The following is a 23,281-nucleotide window of genomic DNA, read 5'->3' on the forward strand; positions in this document are numbered from 1 at the left end:
CTTAATTATCGATATTTATGAAAGACTGTTAGTAAACGTTGCTTAAATTAAGAAAACACAGCAATATTTTTAGGGAAAAAATGAAAAATCAAACACTCTTTATTTAGATTGCGTCCATTGTTTCATACCACAGACCTAGTCCCACACGAGCCAGAGTGATAAAGTGTCGTAGACAGTCATTTTCACAGCATTGGGCACACCACACAAATGCTGCATTTTTACATTTGCCACTGTATCATTACAATATGAACCCCAACAGAACTGACCTGGAGCCAAGTTCAGGGATTTGCCCCAAGAAATAACAAGACTGTTAAAGCTGCCAGACGTACTGGAACTAATGCAGGCAGCTTTTTCACACGTCACTGCCGAACGCTGTCGGGAAGAGGAGAAAATGCGGCACCTGGGTGACTTCGAGGATTCTGTTATTGATCGACACGTTATCAACGTAGCAGATGACATTTCAACAATTGAAATGTGTTTCTCGGATTCGGATGAGGAAGGAGCTAAGAGATCACCTGGCGACTGATTGTAATGAATACCTCCAGTGGCTTTAGTATTCAACAGTACGGTGAAAGCATACTGCAGGGGCAATATCCTTTCGCGTCACACACAGCTCCCTTTGCTGCGACGTGCTGCGCAAGAGTTATGTGATGTTTGTTTAGTGAGGCGCTCAACCTCGCGGTCAATTGTGTGCGAAATCTTATGGGACTTAACTGCTAAGGTCATCAGTCCCTAAGCTTACACACTACTTAACCTAAATTATCCTCAGGACAAACATACACACCCATGCCCGAGGGAGGACTCGAACCTCCGCCGGGATCAGCCGCACAGTCTACGATTGCAGCGCCCCAGACCGCTCGGCTAATCCTGACTGCGCAGTCATCAACGCTAGTACAAAGTCCCCATTTTTACACAGTCCATTTTTTTTACCCAATCCAGTCTAGCCACTGTCACGAATGATGATGATGATGATGATGATGATGATGATGATGAAATGATGAGGACAACACAAACACCCAGTCCCCGGGCAGAGACAATCCGCAATCCGGCTGGCTGGTAATCGAAACCGGGACCCCGTGATCCAGACAGGGGTTGTCTGAATGTTACTTCATAATGACCAAAAGGCGGAAATTGCAAAATAGCAAACAAAATGCTACAGACCGTGATGGGCAATGTTTTCTTTTAAGAACTAGTTTTCATTTGAAACTGTGTACATTTTTAGATCAACCAGGAACCTCAAGTGCTGCTAATCACAGACCTCCCCGAGCACGTAGAACAGCTTTGGCACCTACGAGTACCTAGAGGGGATGGACAAAAATGTGGAAATACCCAGAACACGACACATTACCATGCGTAATACGGTGTAGGAAAAGGTTTAGCATTCAAAACAACTTCCAGTCGTCTCGGAATGGATGAATAAAGGTCCTGCATAGAATCTTATACCATTGTTTCTGCAAAATAGTGGCAAGTCCAGGTAACGGTGACGGAGGTGCATAGCGACCTCTCCAAAGTACACCACAACGATACGGAAATCTGGTGAGTGCGGTGGCCAGGGAAAATGCTACACTTCATTCTCGTCCTCGTATAATCAGTCCTGGCCGATGCGCGCTGTCTGACAGGGGCCATATGGTCTTCAAACACAGAATCACCATTGGGAACAGGCACTGAACCACGGGCTGGACTTGATCAGCCAAAACGGTCACATAACCCTTGGCAGTAACGCGCCGTTGCAGAGTGATGATGGAGCCCTTGAAACACCACGATAAGGCTGCTCAAATCGTGACCAAAGTCCCACTACGTTTGACTGTTAGGTCGTAATATCTGCCAGAAGTTGGAAACAGTGTGAAACAAGACTCATCCGAGTGAGTGACACCCTTCTGTTGCCCTACAGTCCAGCCATTATTGTGTGGGCGATAGAGACGGGCAAACTGAAACACATAACTGTTTCGAAACAAATGAAACAGTGCAATGTAATGTTTCGAAACAGTAAAACAATTTGTGTTTTGTAATAGTATAGACCTTCACACATATCATCTTGAGTGTCTACTGTATAAATATTGTCATAAAAATATAAATGAGGTGCGAGACCGCCAATCGTATCACAGAAAGTATGAAACTTTCACTTAGGCGTCTTTGCAGTTCCATATTTCCTGTAGCAAATGCGCTACTTTCGTGTCATGTGAGTTTCATACTTTCCAACTGACCGAGATCAGACTAAAATATGTTTGACATAACAGATTTTGCCTAACTCGTTTCCCTGTAGTCTAGTGCATAATTTTGATAGGTTTTATGAGTGATAATGTGTATGTGCTCTTGAAAAGCCATATCATGAGATATAATTTATTGAGATAACATTCTGGGGACTGTATTAAGATTTATGAGTGTGCCACCCACACTTTCACTACTCACAGTTAAATTTTCCATTGTTTGTCACACAGAGCATGATGCAAAGTGACTCACGCACACAGGTCAAAAAACTACCGTAACAGACTGGAGGATATAGCACAATGGTGAAGTATGGCAGTTTCTCATCAAACATTCACAAGTTAGCTGGATACATCTCTTAGTAAGTACACTTGACAGAATTGGAAAACATTTCAAGCTAACTGAAATGCAGAGATAGGTATGTTTCTTTGAAGTAAAAAATACAGACTAAAATTTAAGATTCATTCAGGGTAATGCCTTTTTGATACCTATATAATGGCAGATCTGCCTCTAGTCCACTTATACTTCATGCTAAAGAGGTTTGTTTGAGGTACAGGTGGCTAGTGAAATGCAGTTTTTATCACAGTATCTGAACGACAAAAATAAAAGTATCGAAGTACCATTGTTGGTTTGCCTGACAATTATTTATCATACACGAGTATCAAGACGCCTATAGTGTAATAAGCAAACACAGCACATTTACAAAAAAAACACACAAACATATATATACACAAATCAGATAATTATTCTGAAACACATAAATGAATAAATAACATACCCAAAAAAAATTAAACTCACTGAATGGTGAGAAAAAACGTGTCTTCTGTGTGCAACAAATTTGAGAAAAATGTTCTTGTAAGGTAGCTACATGCACATGGACTAAACAAAATACAATCAAATATGAATTCAGAGCACTCGGTCCAAAGAAGAACAAAATCAATTGAAATTTTGCTGTTTCATTTCTGAGTAGATCTGCTGTACCTATTCTTAGTTGTGGTTTAGAAATATCATTTTTGATGCTTTTTCGCTTGAAAGACGGGATCCTCTGTCTGTTATTGTTTGTCCCTGCTTTGAAAATATGCGCTCACATGGAACAGAGGTGGCCATAATACGAAGACGTCGTTTCATTATTTCAAACAGTGTAGGAAACAACACATGATTTTGTTTCCACCACAGCAATGGATCTTGTGATCTGTGTATCAGTGGCATCTTCATATATTTATCAAGCTCGACTATACTTGCAGCACGTGGATTGTCTACACTTTGGATCAAGCCACCTACAGCGTAGTCGAAATATTGCCACTGCTAGAGGTGAATGTGCTCACCACAACTGGTTTGGCTGGTGGTGGATTTTCTGTACAACATCGATTTACGGCATCTTTTGTTTCTTCTAATCGATGCCCAGTTTTTGGAATACCATGCTCCCTGAAGCAAGGATCCAATAATGTTGCTTCACAAGCAATTGATTTATCTGCAAACTTTTGAACGAGGTAGGTACAGATTTTGTCCTCAAGTTTAGCAGTTACTGTATTAGTGGCTTCATTGATATGATCTGAGTTTTTCAGTCTCAGACAATGACTTTGTAAACCTTTGCTTAATAAGACAACTTTTGACAAGGTTACATTTCTTTCACTGCTAATTTCTGTTGTGACTTGTTCAAAAGGAGATAGTATTTCACAAGATTTTTCAATAACTGACCAGTCTTCATTAGACAGTTTTGTTTGTGAATTCACACTGAGGATGGCGAGGGTGCTTTTCAAAGACTCTTTCGTTTTCAAAAACCTGTCAAACATTTCATCTCGTAGGGCAATCTTGTTTCAGTGTTAAAATAGGCAGCCCTTTTGCTTCTGAATATTGTGTAATTTCTCAAGCGCTTGAGGACTTCTTTTGAAAATTCCACTATTGACTTCACTTTTGCCCTTGTGCCTGTAATTGGTTCAAGGCTTGCTTGCACAATTAAATTCAGTGTATGTGCAAAACAAGGTACATGCCACCATTTGCACATCATCACTGCCTTCGCCATATTAGATGCATTATCTGTAGTGCAAGCTTCAATTTTGTTGATAATACTCCAAGTTGAAGTCACATTTTGTAATTAACTGGAAATGTTTTCTGCTGTATGCCTGTCATGGAATTTAAAACTAGATAACAAATATGACTTCAGATTGCAGTTTTCATCAATGAAGTGAGCTGTCACTGCAAATATAATTCTCATTTTTCATAGACGTCCATCCATCAGTTGTTATGCAGATGTAGGATGCAGCCTGCACTGCAGATCTTACTCGCACTAGCGTGCTGTCGAACACTTGAGAGAGTAAACTGTGGGAGAGAGTTTTTCTGCTGGGAAATAACATAGTTTTCACTTAATAAATAAGTCATTTTTCTAAACTCTACACTCTCAACTACATTAAATGGAAGGTATTCTTTAACAACAAGACTTAAAATCTGTTCGTCTATTTTGGCTCGTTTGGATGAAGGCACTGGTCTTGATGCAAATCCAGTAATCTTTGTTTGTCTGCCACACCTACCCAGAACTGAACTGGTGGAAGTGCTGAGTATTTCTTGCACAGATTGTTCATCTTGACGCACAGGCGCAGAAATGGCAGATTCCCGAACAGTTGCTGTGGAAACTGAACTGGCTTCGTCACTGCTCAGATTCATAAAAACTGATTTCGAACGAGATTCACTTAAATTAACTGTAGGATGCTTATGTCGCAAGTGTCTGTTTAAGCAAGAAGTTGAACTACTTTGAAACGACAACACTGCCGAGAACAAGTTACATTTAATTTTCTCAGGATTTATCTTCATAAAATAATCCCACACCGGGCTTAGTAATGCCATGGCTGAAGACAGAAGAAGCAACACGAACGGTACTGGAGGCGGGAACAAACTGCAGAAACAACGGATACGCCACTGGGATTCCCACATTTCGTTAGTATGGATAATACACTCCTGGAAATTGAAATAAGAACACCGTGAATTCATTGTCCCAGGAAGGGGAAACTTTATTGATACATTCCTGGGGTCAGATACATCACATGATCACACTGACAGAACCACAGGCACATAGACACAGGCAACAGAGCATGCACAATGTCGGCACTAGTACAGTGTATATCCACCTTTCGCAGCAATGCAGGCTGCTATTCTCCCATGGAGACGATCGTAGAGATGCTGGATGTAGTCCTGTGGAACGGCTTGCCATGCCATTTCCACCTGGCGCCTCAGTTGGACCAGCGTTCGTGCTGGACGTGCAGACCGCGTGAGACGACGCTTCATCCAGTCCCAAACATGCTCAATGGGGGACAGATCCGGAGATCTTGCTGGCCAGGGTAGTTGACTTACACCGTCTAGAGCACGTTGGGTGGCACGGGATACATGCGGACGTGCATTGTCCTGTTGGAACAGCAAGTTCCCTTGCCGGTCTAGGAATGGTAGAACGATGGGTTCGATGACGGTTTGGATGTACCGTGCACTATTCAGTGTCCCCTCGACGATCACCAGAGGTGTACGGCCAGTGTAGGAGATCGCTCCCCACACCATGATGCCGGGTGTTGACCCTGTGTGCCTCGGTCGTATGCAGTCCCGATTGTGGCACTTACCTGCACGGCACCAAACACGCATACGACCATCATTGGCACCAAGGCAGAAGCGACTCTCATAGCTGAAGACGACACGTCTCCATTCGTCCCTCCATTCACGCCTGTCGCGACACCACTGGAGGCGGGCTGCAGGATGTTGGGGCCTGAGCGGAAGACGGCCTAACGGTGTGCGGGACCGTAGCCCAGCTTCATGGAGACGGTTGCGAATGGTCCTCGCCGATACCCCAGGAGCAACAGTGTCCCTAATTTGCTGGGAAGTGGCGGTGCGGTCCCCTACGGCACTGCGTAGGATCCTACGGTCTTGGCGTGCATCCGTGCATCGTTGCGGTCCGGTCACAGGTCGACGGGCACGTGCACCTTCCGCCGACCACTGGCGACAACATCGATGTACTGTGGAGACCTCACGCCCCACGTGTTGAGCAATTCGGCGGTACGTCCACCCGGCCTCCCGCATGCCCACTATACGCCCTCGCTCAAAGTCCGTCAACTGCACATACGATTCAGTGTTAAAGACTGCGATGGAGCTCCGTATGCCACGGCAAACTGGCTGACACTGACGGCGGCGGTGCACAAATGCTGCGCAGCTAGCGCCATTCGACGGCCAACACCGCGGTTCCTGTTGTGTCCGCTGTGCCGTGCGTGTGATCATTGCTTGTACAGCCCTCTCGCAGTGTCCGGAGCAAGTATGGTGGGTCTGACACACCGGTGTCAATGTGTTCTTTTTTCCATTTCCAGGAGTGTATATACCTGGCCTACTAATATCCATGAACACAAAAGAAATCATTGTGGAGAATAGGTACATTGACTATAGACTCACGAATAAATCCACGTAATTAGAAAAAAATAACAAAATTAAGAGAAAAATATTTTTTTTTCCTCGAGGTGTTTCGAATCATTACTATAAATCCACAATGCTTCCCAGCTCTTCCCGTTCACCATTACATTATCAATGATCCGTCAACCACATTGCTTGAAAGTACATCCAATTTACGTATATGTCTAAAAACTGCCACTCTGCGCCTTTTTTAATTGAAAATGTTGTAGGTTTACTTGCTTTTTTTAATATGATTACTGTACATGAACAGAGAAGCATATATTATAGGAGATGTGTAATTTAACTGAATGTTTTTCACACTTTTATTATTTTGAATGCGAATAGTGTGCTTTATTTTATTGTTTGTTAGTGTTTATAAAGCATATATTACGCCATTTCGGAATAGAGCATTCAAATAGAAACGAAGCATTATTTTCGGAAATCTTAAGCTTCATTCTGTTGTATGTCAAAAATATTTCGACACTCTTGAAAGAGTTTGATGAAGTAGTATATTAAACGCATTTCCGTATCTGTACCGTGCCAGAATCTCGTCCGAGACAAAGCGAAATGAAACATCACTGTTTCGATACAATTACTCCATTCCAACCACAAGTGGACTGAAACAGCGTTATTTTGAAACAACGATAGATACAGTTTATGTGGCTGGCTCGGTCCCGTTATCCGACACAGAGCGGAATGAACCAGCAATGTTTCGAAACAGTGAAACATAGTCGTTTCGAAACACTGAAACAGTTCCACGTATCGATACACTGTATCGAAACATAGAAACAATGGCCAAGTCTAGTGGGCACCACATTTTCCTATTATGGGGAGTTGAATCACTGATTCTGGAATTCCAAATCAATCCGCAGTTCCCGGCATGAAGATCTCCCCTCTTGTTGCTTTGGTGCTGTAACATTTACAGCTGTTGTCCTCTTATTTTTCATCACAATCCTCTTCAGTGACCGTCTGTCAAGAACAGTCAATACACACTTTCGTCCGCGTTGTAAATTATCGTATAATCTTTTTCATGTATGCGGTCTGAATCTTCGATGCAGCGCGTCATGAAAAACCAAACACTTGCGTTAATTTGGTCACGGAAGCAGCTGCCATGCGAGCACCAACAGTTTGTTCACGTTCGACTTCACTTGGCTCCGACTTAGATTTCCAAAACACGTGTCACACTGTACCACACAAGCGGCTTGTCGTGATATCGCGTGCTCATGCAATGTCGTCTCAATTATGTGACTGGTTTCGTGATTTCTGTCAGATAAATCACAGTTCGTAATCATTGATAAAAAGTCATCGGCTAAAACAGAAGTGATTTATGGCGTTCTCCAAAGTTGTGTTATGGGCCCTCTGCTGTTCCTTATCTATATACACGATTTAGGAGACAATCTGAGCAGTCGTCTTAGGTTGCTTGTAGATGATGCTGTCGTTTATCGTCTAGTAAACTGATCAGAAGATAAAAAATAGAAAAGGTATCTGAATGGTGCGAAGATTGGCAATTGGCCCTAAATGACGAAAAGTATGAGGTGATCCACACGAGTGCTAAAAGTAATCCGTTAAACTTCGGGTACACGATAAATCAGTCAAATCTAAAGGCCGTGAATTCCACTAAATGGCTAGGAATTACAATTATGAACAACTTAAATTGGAAGGAACACACAGAAAATGTTGTGGAGAAGGCTAACCAAAGACTGCGTTTTATTGGCAGGACACTTAGAAAATGTAACAGATCTACTAAAGAGACTTCTTACACTATACTTGTCTGTCATCTTTTAGAATACGGCCGCGCGGAGTGGAATCCTTGCCAGATAAAATTAACGGAGTTGAAAAAAAGAGGAGCTCGTTCCGTATTTTCGCGAAATAGGGGAGAGAGTGTCACCGACGTGATAAAGGATCTCGGATGGGCACCATTAAGACAAAGGCGTTTGTTGCTGTGGTGCAATGTTCTCACGAACTTTCAATCACCAACTTTCTCCTCCGAATGCGAAAATATTTTGTTGACGCAGACCTACATAGGGAGAAACGATTATCGTAATAAGGGAAATCAGAGGTCGCACGGAAAGATGTAGGTGTTCTTTTTTTTCCTCGTGGTCTTCGATAGTGGAATAATAGAGAATTATTGCGAAGGTGGTTCGATGAGCTCACTGCCAGCCCCCTTAAGTATGATTTGCAGAGTATCCATGTAGATGTAGATGTAGATGTAGATACAGACGTAATGCACTCATGGCTGCCTAGGACTACTTTGCCCACGAGTGACACTTGCAACGTATTGAGGAAATCGCACGGCCGCCATTCGAAAAATGCAACGGCGCAACGTGCAGGCTTGATCAACATCGGCATTTATGTCCGCTCATGTATGTCTCCCGGTGTTCACATATTTTTGTCCAACCCCTCTGTTACTGAATGGGTTAAATGCTTATCAAGTCATTCGGATCTCACCCGCCTGTTGATTTTCTCACAGCTTCCAGGAGTAACAAAAACTTGCTGTCAAGGAGGATAAGTCTAGGACCACTGGGTGAGAGACACCAGTGGCGTATTTCACAAATCCGCCGTTAGAGAGCAGCTTCCACTACTTGTGAGAAATTTCTTCTGTGAACAAACATGGTGCAAAAGTGTAGCTGCTACTTTTCGTGTTAGTTCCAGAGAAAAATCACTTTCTCTATTCTGGTGAGCCGAAAAATTTTATCGTATAGTAATTTTATTATTTAGGCTCAGTTTGCACAATATTGGCGCAGTTTTTTTACTGCGAGCTTGACAAATGTATAGGCATGAAACTAAACTAAAATGGCCACCGAGTTAGCTACCTGCAGGTAGATGTAGCGGTGGTCCATCTCTGGCATACGAGGACCAGCGTCATCTCGGAGAGCTTGTTTTAATGTGGGAGACGCAACGCAAGCATGTGGAATAATCCCACTGAAGATGGCCGCAGTCCCAGAGTATGCTTATTTGTTGGACGACACGTCTGTGCCAGCAAGTGGAAGAGCAGCAACTCAACATGCGCCAGCCAACCACATCAAAGCTCATCAAAAGTCCTAGTGATCACAAGTACACAGAAGGAGCGTAGTTATCCTGAAAAGTCAAATTCCTTCACTGACGCAAATTTGGGGTCCACTCCTACTGAACCTAAAACTTCCAAGCTTATCACCTCAAAACACACCATTCCTAAGCCAACACAGATAAAACTTTTGAAAGAAATATCACCTGTTGACAAAACCATGAATTTTAAGAGGAAGCCCGCAACTGGATCCAAACGGTAAACTCTGCTGAAAGTATCGAATCTGTAAAGAAAAAGAGGGATAAGAATTGTTAGGAAACAGATAAAGGCACAGAAAACTCATCAATAGGAAATACTGGCGAACAGAAAACCAGGCTGAAGAAGCTAAACTCACGGTGTTCATCAGATGCAGACTTTGTAGAAAATACCAAAATAACTTGGATGGCTGGGATGGAAACGGCTGTGTTGGTTGTTTCGAAATCTATTACGAAACTAATGAAAATGACGATTGTATTCAGTGTGTTTTCCGTTCAGCATGGTCACATGAATGTTGTTCAACATTTGATATTAACTGTAACTGCTGTGGTGAGAGAAAGATAGGCTAACGCTTGAACAACACCATCTCACTCTAAGAGCTAATGTTCGATCAACATTTATAATAAACGGATAATATTGTTCTGTACTAAGATATTTAACAGTTTTTCTGTCTTCTTACAACATATTCCAAAATCAAAATATGTTATTTTAATTGACTATTTTCTTCATGCATAACCATTTTTATATGCCCCATCTTCCCCAGTATACTGGTCTATCTCACCCACATACCTATGGATGAGATGGATCACTCACGTATGTTTTCATTGTATTTTAAAAGGCAGTGCCTCAATAATGTACTGTAGTTAAGTTTATATGAGATTCTACACGAACATGGTGCCAGAACTAAAAAAAATGTTGAAAAACAGAAAAATTTTATGCTTTAGAAGAAACGTGGTCAAAGTCTCTTGGACTTAACCTGTTGAGTATAATTAATGACCGAATTTAAAAAAATTAAAATTATTTCATAACCTACTCATTAACTCTACAGTCACTTTAAAGGTCTATCGCAACAAGTGAAGTGTTAAAATTACAATCCGTGTGTATGTCTTTAGGCGTCTTAGTTAATGGAGCACAAATCACCTACACTATATCCACCCAGTATTTGACTTAAGGACTTCTAAAAAAACTTTTCACATAATTTCAGGTCATTTCGAACCTTTTTCTCGCTCATACTTCCCACAAAATTATGAAAGAAAAAGTGTATGACTTACTAAATTTTCTCTTTTTCTGCAGTAAAAATTCAGCATCATGTATGACTTTAAAATTTACAGCTTCTTTATAACGACCTCTATTTCTCAACGCCTTTGCAGACGTTATCCAAATTTACCACTGCATGTGCCTGCAAAATTATGTCACTGTGCACACATCGTTCAGGAGATGTGACGTCATAAACATTGCCATTCGTGAATCTAATGTTTTTTACTTGGAAGCTCGATTCTTTAAAGAATTGGGGGATGAGAGATTACTGGTACTGGCTAACAGGTTGATGCTACTCCGGAAGGCAGTTCTCTTAAACTCAGAAACAATGTCAGTCATAGAGTTCGCTTTATGTGGTTTCAGAGACCGACACTTACTAAACTAACTCAGTTTTTTCCGTTTAACGTTCTGTTTCCTAACCCACATACAATGCTACACCTGACTTAATATATAGAACTTTTTTGACGTCATTGCAAGAGCAATACTAGAATCTCTAGTAAAAAAAATGACAATTGATAATGGACTACAGCATACAATATGCCAATCAAAACCGCCACAAAATCTATTCACCAACTTCATTTTTCCAGGAAAATTTTGCTGGCAATGATAGATAATATACTTAGTGTGGAAATGTCCGAAGATTGTGGGGTCACACCAAAGGTGGAAACGCCCATCGATGCCACAGACATTAGCGATGTCTCGCTGTAATCTGAAAGGAAGGGGCTCAAGAAGGCACACCCTCTCTGTCAGCACAGCAGTGTCCTCGCACGGAGGTCAGTATTCAGCTGAGAATGGGAGCAGTCTCCCCCAGTTCATGGCCTTAGCTGAAGCAGTCAACATTATCGGGTAGAGCCAGTGTTAGTTAAGACTCAAATGCACAGGTACTTATGTAAATGTTGGACATTGTACTTCTAGAGAAGATCTTGTTAATTAGAGCATCAAATGTTGCATTAATAGTCAACGACAGTTATACACTGAAGAGCCAAAGAAACTGGTACGCGGTTCTAGGTGCTAAGTCTGGAAACTCGCGACCGCTACGGTCGCAGGTTCGAATCCTGCCTCGGGCATGGACGTGTGTGATGTCCTTAGGTTAGTTAGGTTTAAGTAGTTCTAAGTTCTAGGGACTGATGACCTCAGATGTTAAGTCCCATAGTGCTCAGAGCCAAACTGGTACACCTTCCTAATATCGTGTAGGGCCCCCGCGAGCACGCAGAAGTGCCGCAAAACGCCGTGACATGGACTCGAATAATGTCTGAAGTAGTGCTGGAGGGAACTGACACCATGAATTCTACAGCCCTGTGCATAAATCCGTAAGGGTACGAGCGGGTGCAGGTCTCTTCTGAACAGCGCGCTACAAGGCATCCCATATATGCTCAATAAAGTTCGTGTCTGTGGAGCCTGGTGGCCAGCGGAAGCGTTTAAACTCGGAAGAGTGTTTCTGGAGCCACTCTGTAGCAATTCTGGACGTGTGGAGTGTCGCACTGTCCTGCTGGAATTGGCCAGTCTGTCGGAATGCACAATGGACATGAATAGTTGGAGACGACCAGGCAGAGTGCTTATGTACGTGCCACCTGTCTAGACGTACAGGGGTCCAATATCAGCCCAACTGCACGCGCCCCACACCATTGCAGAGCCTGCACCAGCGTGAACAGTCCCCTGCTGACATGTGAGGTCCGTGGTTTCATGAGGTTGTCTCCGTACCCGTACAAGTACATCCGCTCGATACAATTTGAAGAGAGACTCGTCCGGGCAGGCAACATGTTTACAGTCATCAGTAGTCCAATGTTGACAGGCCCAGGCGAAGCTTAAAGCTTTGTGTCGGGTAGTCATTAAGGGTACACGAGTGAGCCTTCGGCTCCGAAAGCCCATATTGATGATGTTTCATTTAACGGTTTGCCCACTGACACTTGTTGATGGCCCAGCATTGAAATCTGCAGCAATTTACGAAAGGGTTGCACTTCCGTCACATTGAACGATTCTATTCAGTCGTCGTTGGTCCTGTTGTAACAGGATCTGTCTCCGACCGCAGCGATTTAGCAGATGTGGTGTTTTACCGGATTCCTGACGTTCACGGCACACTCGTGAAACGGTCGTACGGGAAAATCCCCAATTTATCGCTGCCTCGGAGATGCTGTGTCCCATCGCTCGTGCATCGACTATAAAACCACGTTGAAACTCCCTTAAATCGCGATAATCTGTCATTGTAGGAGCAGTAACCGATCTAACAACTGCGCCAGACACTTGTTGTGTTATATAGGCGTTGCGACCGCAGCGCCGTAATCTGCCTCTTTACATGTCTCTGTAATTGAATGCGCATACCTGTATCAGTTTCTTTGGCGCTTCAGTGTAAATTATGAAGCACTCCTGCGGCAAAGGATTGTATCAAATTAAGTTAATGTTTTATCATTCATGTAATAAAAAATCATTCCGTCTTCAAGCCACGAGTGGCCTACCAGGACCATCCGACCGCCGTGTCATCCTAGGTTGAGGACACGGACAGGAGGGGCGTGGGGTCAGCATACTGCTCTCCCGGTCGTTATGATAGTATTCTTGATCGAAGCCGCTACTATTCGGTCGAGTAACTCCTCAATTGGCATCACGAGGCTGAGTTCACCCCTAAAAATGGCCATAGCGCATGGCTGCCTGGATGGTCACCAATCCAAGTACCGACCACGCCCGACAGCGCTTAACTTCAGTGATCTCACAGGAACCGGTGTAGCCACTGCGGCAAGGCCGCTGCTTATTCATGCAATAAAGTGAACTAATATTCCATTTGCTGTAAATCCAATTAGTCATCTTCCAGAGCAACCAAAGAACCCACAGTTATGGCCACACGGTAGGTTCTTGTGGTCATAAAACTTAGTATTCCCCGTGTTGCGAGACCACTGGTTACAAGATGTTGTTACAGCATGGCCTACACTCAGATTATCGAAAATATTTCACGCTGAGAAACAGAGTACATGTTGATTAATCATATGCTTGGCCATATGAGTGCGAAAACTTCCCCTGTATATCATAAGCTCAAGGCGCAAAGCACCGCGATTACTTGGGTTGGCGTTGGCTAGCGTAGGCCTCTCGAGAGGAAATTGTTTTGGTGAGGAATGCCAGCCAAGAGCGCTTTCACGTAAATGTTTTTCCAAGGTTTTGCTATTGATAGCTGCTTGGAAAATCAAGTAAATTTTACATGAGCTTCCAGCAGATTTATGATGTTGGCAGAGAGACGATGTGTCGGTTATTAACTTACGGAAAAAACAGGTTCAGTAACTCGGCTTTTCTTGTGCACTGTGCGACGTTTATCACGGAACAGGTTGTGCAGCAGAGTAACTCAAGTGGAAGGCAACACTTCCTGTTGAAACTTCCGCATCCTACAGTGTTGGCAGTTTGTGCAGACGGGCGTCATGTGATTTTATATCAGTGGTTACAAAATCAAGTCGAACGTGCGCATTGGATAGCTGAGGCAACTCGCTAATAGCGATTCAGTTGAACAAAGAAATGAATGTGTTGAAAAGGCAGTAATAGACTCCAGCGAGTCGGGGTGTCAGAATTCCCGTCAATTACGGCACACATGGATTACGACAAAATCATGACCCTGCTACTGGTGGAGTTCTGTGGTCTGATGTTTGGCACAAGGTTGGTATACGTGAGGTCTGGATCGATTTCCTCTGCAGAGGACTGGTTTTAATAGGCACAAACAAATCGTTTCCACCTCTGGTTCCGCAAAATGAAGACCGTAGGCTTGCACCATGGTTTCAGATTCACATAAGGATTATGTCCCTTCGCTAGAGACTAGATTGTAAGAGGTCCATGACTAAGGAAATTATTGCTAGCGCACTCGAGCAGATGTAACTTCGATGGATTGCTCACGCGCTGCCTGCGGTATGAAAGCTACAGTAGAATCGCAGACCAGAGAGCGGTGTCTGCAGTAGTAGGAGAAGTAGCTCGCAGTCGTACGGTTGGGTCAGGTAGCTCTTTGAGAGCACTTGTCTAGTTGTATAGCTCACAGAGAGCACTTGTGTCCTGTATGGAATTACCGAGGCCGGTCGTGGAGAACGATGGCGGTGGCTGAGCGATGTAGTATAAGGTAAAAGCAAAAATTATTATTATTTATTGCCAAGGGCATATTTAATTTGCAACAACTCATTTTGTACTATTGTTATATCAAAGTCACATGTAAATAATTTTCAATAATTTTTCAATAATAACCTTTCTTATAAAGATAACTTTTGACAGTTATTCATATGAATTTAAAGTTTTTACTAATTTCTCCTATCCATAGCCATGCCAATTATCGTAAAGAAAAATCAATTGTTTTTTTTATACATAATAAAATCTAGTGGCCAGCATTGCACTGGGTTGTGCCAGAAAAATTTCTTATAGGATCAGATATATACGCGTTATCTCGCGACATAATTGAGGTAAGAATCTTCTATGATGGGGAGGATGCTAACTATATGTGCAATCAACTAGCAGTAGCACACAAAACTTGGGGTTTGAAGATTAATTACCAAAAAACAGAATACTTGACTAATGATTCAGATGAGCTACACATTGAAGGAAAGAAAATCAAAAAGATAAACGCTTTCTGTTATTTGGGATCCATTTTAGAAATCGAGGGAAAATCAGAGTCAGAAATCAAGACTTAGTAGCGGACGGAGGGTCACTGGGATGCTTAATTCAGTCTTATGGAGCAGGAATGTAATGAGCAGAACTAAAAAATTAATACATAAATCCATATTAGAGAGTGTGGTTCTGTATGGAACGGAGACCTGGACAATTAACATGAAGCACATTAAAAAATTACAACCTCTAGAGATGGACTTTTGCAGAAGATCGGCAAGAATCTCCAGGATAGAAAAGATAAGGAACACCGAAGTAATAAGGAGAATGGAAATAAAAGAAAGAATATATGACGTAATGGATAGGAAGAAATTACAGTGGTACGGGCATGTACGATGAATGGAGAAAACCAGAATAGCAAAATTGATACTGGAGTGGGAACCGGAGGGGAGAAGAGGAAGAGGACGCCCTATGACCACCTGGCTCCAAAATGTACAGCACACAATGAGGAGAATGGGCGCAGAGGAAGAGGACTCACAAGATCGAAACACCTGGAGGAATATTTTGAGAATATAGTTTAAGAACGGTTATTGTTTGTATTGTAATTTCCAAGTAAATTATTATGTTGGAGATAAGCCTCTGCAATGAGGAAAAGCTCAAAATAATAAAAAATCTTCTATGAGTCACATTTTCAATGGGAGGTTAGTCACATTTTTATTGCGAGGTTACTGAAAGAAATTAACCGTTGGAAGTTTACAAGATGTTAGACTGGGCCACGACAGAGGCGGATATGGCAGCATGTAGAAAGTCTGTCACCAGTAACCTTTCATGCTCTAGTAATTTTGTTTTAGTTAATGGACCAAACGATATGTAGGCTCAGAGGGAATTTATTTCGTCTTTTATTTGAACTTAGGATAATGAAAATATTGGTTCTCGACTGGGATTCGAACTCGGCTTATTCGCGGGATTTGATCACTTCGCGGCGGTACAGTTCCATCAATTCGTTGCTCAACCAAGGCTTCAAACTACTCAAGCCCTCACGTAAGGTGCGTGTCTGGGTTCGAATCCTCATCCGACACAAAAATTTTGCTCATATCTTTTTAAGCTCTAGCATGAGCACAGCTAGCTGCTGGTGGAAAATAATTTTGATTTTTTAACGTCTCTCCATTTGCTGACAGCAAGCAGTAATGATATGTGACGGTTTCGACTTCCAGTGAGACACAGAACTTTTCGTCACATCATTTCAAGTTCCAACATGCCGCTCCTAGCTAATGGTAAAAGAGTATTCGATATTTGACGTCTCTTCGTGTGCAAAGACGATATATCCGTGAGGGGTTCAATTCCCATTCAGCATTGATTTCTTCGTCTCATTATTTCCAGTTGAAACATGCACACGTTTCGCTACTGGCGAAAGATACCGATATTTCATGTCCATTAATGGCTAGAAAACAACGTTGGTAGGTGTTGGCTTCGAATCCCTGGAAGAGAGAAATTATTCATTTGGCTCATCATTTCAGTTTCAACGTCTCACATACTTCGTCATTAGTTACCAGAAGCAATATTTGCCGGATAAGAGTTCTACTCCAGTACCAAAATTTTCGGTATGTCATTTCAAGTTCAGATTTAGTGGTACTAGCAACAAATAAGGTACAGCACATCTCTTTATGTCCTAGACAGCGATGAAAATCAATTGTGTTTTCGAGTCTTGGTCAGATACAATAGGTTTGCTCAGTTGCATTATCTGTAGGTGCATGGTTTGGATCCCCCCCAGAATAAAACTGTTCAACACGTCATTTAAAGTTCAGACACAAGCATAATTAGCTTTTCACGAACAACGTAGATTTTTAATGACACTTTGTGTTAAATAAGTAGGACGGTAGGTGCCTTAATGAAGACAGTGATATATTGTTAATGGCGAAGATAGACCCCTTAAAGTTGTTAATCATGGTTTTTCTAACTGGTTAGTTCACTAACGAGCTTCTAACAAAAACCACTCGCGAAGCGAATGATGATTAATAGGTGTCTGCAAAAGCTTTTAGAGAGCAGAATTTATCATAGACTTATTATCATAGAATTTTTATTCAGACATTCTTGAAAACTATCGTATTCGCAGATGAATGTAGTTCTAAGTAAGGATTACGCAATGACTTATACGGTAGAGCCATGGGCATTAGTTGTCTCAGATACTAATGAAAGTGATAACATTTTAGAAAAGTCACTTATTGCGATAAATTTGAGGTTACCAGCGATAAAGACTATCTTATCTCTTATAAGGTGTTTCTCATGTGTATAGTATCGTGGTAATTGTTTACATCATGAGTTAGTGCCATACACAGCATTGTTCTCTAGTGATCACCTGTGGCAACCATTTAGTATATTCAAACAACTGTTTGGAAAAGTGATTAGCGGACCTGCAAGACAGTTACGTTGTGTGGACTGCATGCAAGTCAGGTGTAACGCAATTCAGGTCGTTTGGATACTTTTGAGCATGACAGTGCATTATCAGCTACTCAGATTAAGGCCGATTTTTGGCACTAGCAGACATCTCTTGGCCAGAAATGCCCTGTTTACTTGTGCTAGGCTACTTGGCTCGCCGGTCTTGTGATATTTTGCTTCCAAGGTAGCACAATTACTTAACTTCGTGTACCACGTGGTCTCCAGTTTTGATAAGCTTATCGCCAATCTCATTGCTACTCCTCTTTACCTTCGCCTTTCTTTAATTTGCTCTCAGTTCTTATTATGTAATAAAGTGTTTATTCCATTCAACAGACTCTGTAATCCTTCTTCAGATAAGAGAGGTGAACAATGTCATCAGCAAAATTTATCACTGATCTTTTGGGCCTGCCTGGATTCTAGTCGCACTCCTGAACTTTAATTTCTACCATTGCGTTTTAGATGTACAGATTGAACGGTAGGGGAGAAGGACTCAATTCATACCGTACCAACTTTTTAAACTGAGCGCTTCTCCTTGGATCTCCCGTTCTTACTGTTCTCTTTCAGTTCTTGTACATGGTGTTATTTTAGCCGTCATTCCCAAAACACAGAACTTGGTATAACGCTGCTGACTGCTCGGGTAGCCTGTAAAACAAGAGATGGAATTTCTGGGCCTTCGCGTACGGTTGGCCGCTGTGGCCGAGCGGTTCTAGGCTCTTCAGTCGGGAACATCGCTACTTCTACGGTCGCAGGTTGGAATCCTGCCTCGGGCATGGATGTGTGTGATGTCTTTAGGTTACTTAGTTTTAAGTAGTCCTAAGGTCTAGGGGACTGATGACCTTAGATGTTAAGTCCCATAGTGCTCAGAGCCATTTGAACCATTTTCTTGGAGTATGCTATGTCTAAGGAGTCCGAATATTGTTATTGTAGGCTCCAAATGTCTCTGAGCACTATGGGACTTAACATCTATGGTCATCAGTCCCCTAGAACTTAGAACTACTTAAACATAACTAACCTAAGGGTGTTGTGTGTTACAACACCCAGCCATCACGAGGCAGAGAAAATCCCTGACCCCGCCGGGAATCGAACCCGGGAAACCGGGCGTGGGAAGCGAGAACGCTACCGCACGACCACGAGATGTGGGCTTGTCGGCTCCCTCTGGGGGGGAGGGGGAGGAGGCGAGGGGGGGGGGAAGTCAAGAAGAAGTATTTGTATCCTCCCCCCTGCGACCAAGAGTACAGAGTTTTTACACGTTACACAGTTCTCGTAAACTTCTCGAAGTGAATTACCATGATTCAGCTAACCTCTCATTCAGCCACTCTTAGCATTATGCGGCTGATCTTCAAAATACAAGCCATAAAGGGAGAGCTTATTATCTAACAATAATAATGATCGTGTAGATTTCTGTGCACCATTGCTGGTGCGAGATAGATGACCCGGTAGCAGATTTGAATTGCACCTAATTTTAACAGACGAATAAGGAAATATCGCCGATTCGAAATTAACGTTTGAATAATAATTGTCGTTTTCGCCGCGATGCATTTGGATAAATGTTTCACGAATGGGCCTCTAGATGTCTCCTGACAGTGACGACAAAGGAAGCCGTTGAAAGCTTGAGCTCACACACAAATCTGACACGGCAGGAAATCTCTGAAACATTTATCCAGATAATTCCTTTGTCACAACAGTCACTCACAGACGGGTAACACACAAGATTTTTATTTTGTTTTATTTTGGTTGAGGACTATGAATGTTTATGAATAGAAGTCTGAGATGAGAAGATGATCTCTCGTTATTCTTATGCAACAGGCTTGTAGAACTAATTGCCGAAGAAAACGGATGCGTGAACAGAAACCTCAAAACTGAAATGAGAGCAATTATAGAACTTCTTATTTGATTGTCTTGCCTACACATTTGTTTTTACGTCTTGCACAATAGCTTTTAAAGGCAGTGAAACGTATTGGAATACGAGACGAATCTAAGGAATCCCCTCTCAAAATGTCGAATGAAAATGTAACAGAAGATTACATAGATTATATAGAAGGCTAAGAAATTTAAATTCTTCGATGAGGATGGTATCTCCAACGGCAGTGAGTTGGCATTACTTGCAGGAAAAACTGCAGGTGTCACAATGTCCATCGACTGTTATCAGGGCTCCACCTAAACGATTGATTTATTGAGCAGACGTTCCTAATGCTGTAGAAGTTAAACGAAAGAGATTTTGAACGTTAATTATGAGGCACTGACCTGAGAACTTTGTATTACGTTCTTTCATTAATTAAAATACGAAAGACTTTAGCACGTAGACTTGTATGCACTTACGTCCTTATTTTTGAGTAAGTAATTCGTCCTCAAAACTTGTAAGCGCGTTTCTGATGCAACCGATACATCGATCATATCCTGTGTGGGATGCATACAATGCCGAATCCGTCTTCTTCTGGAAGTAACAGACGGTCTACAACCCACCATTATAGCCACAATGTGTCCCCCGTTCTGCGGAAACTTTGCTGGAAACTGGAAGTATGGTATCTCAGTTGTGGAAAAGGTTTAGTGTAGAAAAAGGTTCCAGGGGCCTGTCTGATTCATTTGTGGTCAGTCGAAGACCTGCATTAGTGAATCGAAAACATCTCTATGAGAGAGCCAAAGTTAAGATTAGATGGCAATGAACGCCTCGAGAAACTGGTGAATCAACTACCGTTGAAGTGAAAAATGAGTAATTTGTGGCTAAGGATGGTGTAATGACGTAAACTACAAGTTTCTTATAGATTTAACATAATTCAAAACGGAACAATCGTCACGGAGGAATTGATGAAATGAGGGACAATACAAAAAAAGAAAAAGCAGAAAATCACGATACTTTTAGCCGGAAGAAGGACTGAGGAGAAACTGCAGCTTGACTAACCATTTGAAAGATCCCAGGCTGAGAAACTTGAGATGACGACGAAGAGTGGAAATTAGTCCTAGTGAAATAAGGGTTTGGTGCAACCTTCATGAAAATGTGTTCATAGGGATCATTTTCACCAAGAATCTTTGAAGCTTGCTAAATAATGTAACGGTACTTCCTGTTTATTGGAGCAAACATTTGAAGCTATTTAGTGAACCTAAGCGTTTATGGCTGTCTGTATACTGTTACCAATATTGCATTGCCTTTCAGGAGGCTACGCAGATTAACAGAAGTTGCAGAGAGTACTTAGATGTATGGACTGCGAATATAAGGGACCGGAGTAGAGGGTAAATTACAAAAATCTTGTGAGATAACCAACTGCTAACAGCAAGTTTCACGCACAGTGAAACTTGACTGTTGCGGATACAGGAACAAACACAGCCTGCAACAGGTGCTTCAGAGGTCAGTCAAGGTGCGCTTTGGTTATATAAAAGTGCAGGATGAGCTCATAAACTTCTGTCTTTTTTTACACTTGAAAGACATTTGATGCAGATAACTAAACATAGATCTTTCTGAAGCACTTTTCTTTACGGCATTCATATTCTCTGGGATAAATGTGGCAGCATGTACTGCGATGTTCTAAAAACAGCCACGCCAGCGGCTGCACTCGTAAGCATCTTACGCAATGTATATATAGCAAACTAGAGGAAACACTCGTCGATTTGGAATTCTGCCCAAGGAAATGATGGCCTGTACGTCACTATAGCAGCGGTGTAATTACATTTGTGGAATCTGTAAACATTTGATATCTTTACGCAATATACACTTGCGGGATGTGCGGCATCTTTAACACATTGTAATTAACCGCGGTTAAATCAGTACGCCATAGTCAGCAGTAATCAGTTACTTGTGTGCAATACGTATCAGTACAAACACCACCAGCTGTGCACATACATACGCTTACATGTTAACGCACATCTGCTGGCTGGATGACAGAGGCACTCCCTGGAGTGAAAAACTTTCATACGCCTTCACTCCTCATAATGTATCTCCAACCGAGCGAGGTGGCGCAGTGGTCAGTACACTGGACTCTCATTCGGGAGGATGATGGTTCAATTCCGCGTCCGGTCATCCTGATTTAGGTTTTCCGTGACTTCCCTAAATCGCTCCAGGCAAACGCCGGGATGGTTCCTTTGAAATCCGATGAGACCGATGACCTCGCTGTTTGGTCTTCCCCCAAGCAATCCAATGTATCTCCAAATTTAGCTGGAATAATTTTTCTTACTTCTAATTACTTTAAAATGTACTAGTAACGGCAGATGACTGTAAAAATTTCAAGATTTCTGAAGTCCGGCTTCTGTGTGCAACAATTCAATACCTCGTCTACGTAAGAATAACACCCTCTTGTTTTTTGAAAGAAATTTTCGCCATTTCATTGTTATTTGTTCGTTTGTTTTGCACAAGCATTATTTCGACTTTGAAGCCATACTCAAGTGCTTGTTGAAATGTTAAAATATGTCTGACCTGCGTGTGACATGTCATTGCCGAAAGGTCAGAAATATTTTAACATTTCAACATTCACTTGAGTGTGGCCACAAAGATGAAATCATGATTGTGTAAAACAAATGAACAATTAACAGTCAAATGGCGGAATTTTGTTTTTCAAAAATTCTCTGTGACTGTGGTCCTCCACGAAGGAAAGATCATCAACACCGTATCTCCTTCAGCTGGAGTTCCTCGAGGAGTCACTTTCAGATGCACCGCAGATTAAAATAATGTTCGACTAACTTAGTCGCGTACCAGCATATTTGTATTCTCGTATACAATGTGGAAAGAAACTTAAGACTGCAAACAAACTGAAATAATAGTCTTAAATAGAACACAGTTGTGAAGAATCCACTTCAGATAATCATCCACTTTAACACAAAAGAATTAACGCATGAGGCTTCTTACAGGCCTTCTCTTCCTCCTCTAATATACGAACAATATCAGGAAACTCCGTACGAAGAATAAAGAAAGCTTGCTCCACTAAAGGTACGAAGAATACATATACAGACAGGCAGATGTTAATGAAGCACTTCCAGGAATCACAAGGACAATGTATGAAGCCTTCATAGCTAGTATAGCAAAATATCGGGTGGTTAGAACTAAAGGGCAGTCACTCACAGAGGTTCACTACGGGCTGTAATTATCACATGGCAGCGAAACTTGGAAGAGATCCTTACGAGTTAACGCGATTTACTCTGAAAAAAAGTAGTTTCAATTTTGGCCACCAGCAGCAAATCTGACTCTTCGAATGAAAGAAGGACGTACAGAAATGTTTCCATATGTAATGAGTTAGGAACGGAACGTGGGGAGAAAAGGTTAAACGAGTGAGAAAAACAAGCAGCAGTTCCTATGTAATCTGAGCAATGCATTCCTGTATACTGTTCTTCAGATAGGGTGGAGACGGAAAGTCTCCCTGGTAAACGCCATTTTGCACCTGGTGG

Source organism: Schistocerca gregaria, chromosome 3 (genome assembly GCF_023897955.1).
Source record: "Schistocerca gregaria isolate iqSchGreg1 chromosome 3, iqSchGreg1.2, whole genome shotgun sequence".
Classification (NCBI taxonomy): Eukaryota; Metazoa; Arthropoda; class Insecta; order Orthoptera; family Acrididae; genus Schistocerca; species Schistocerca gregaria.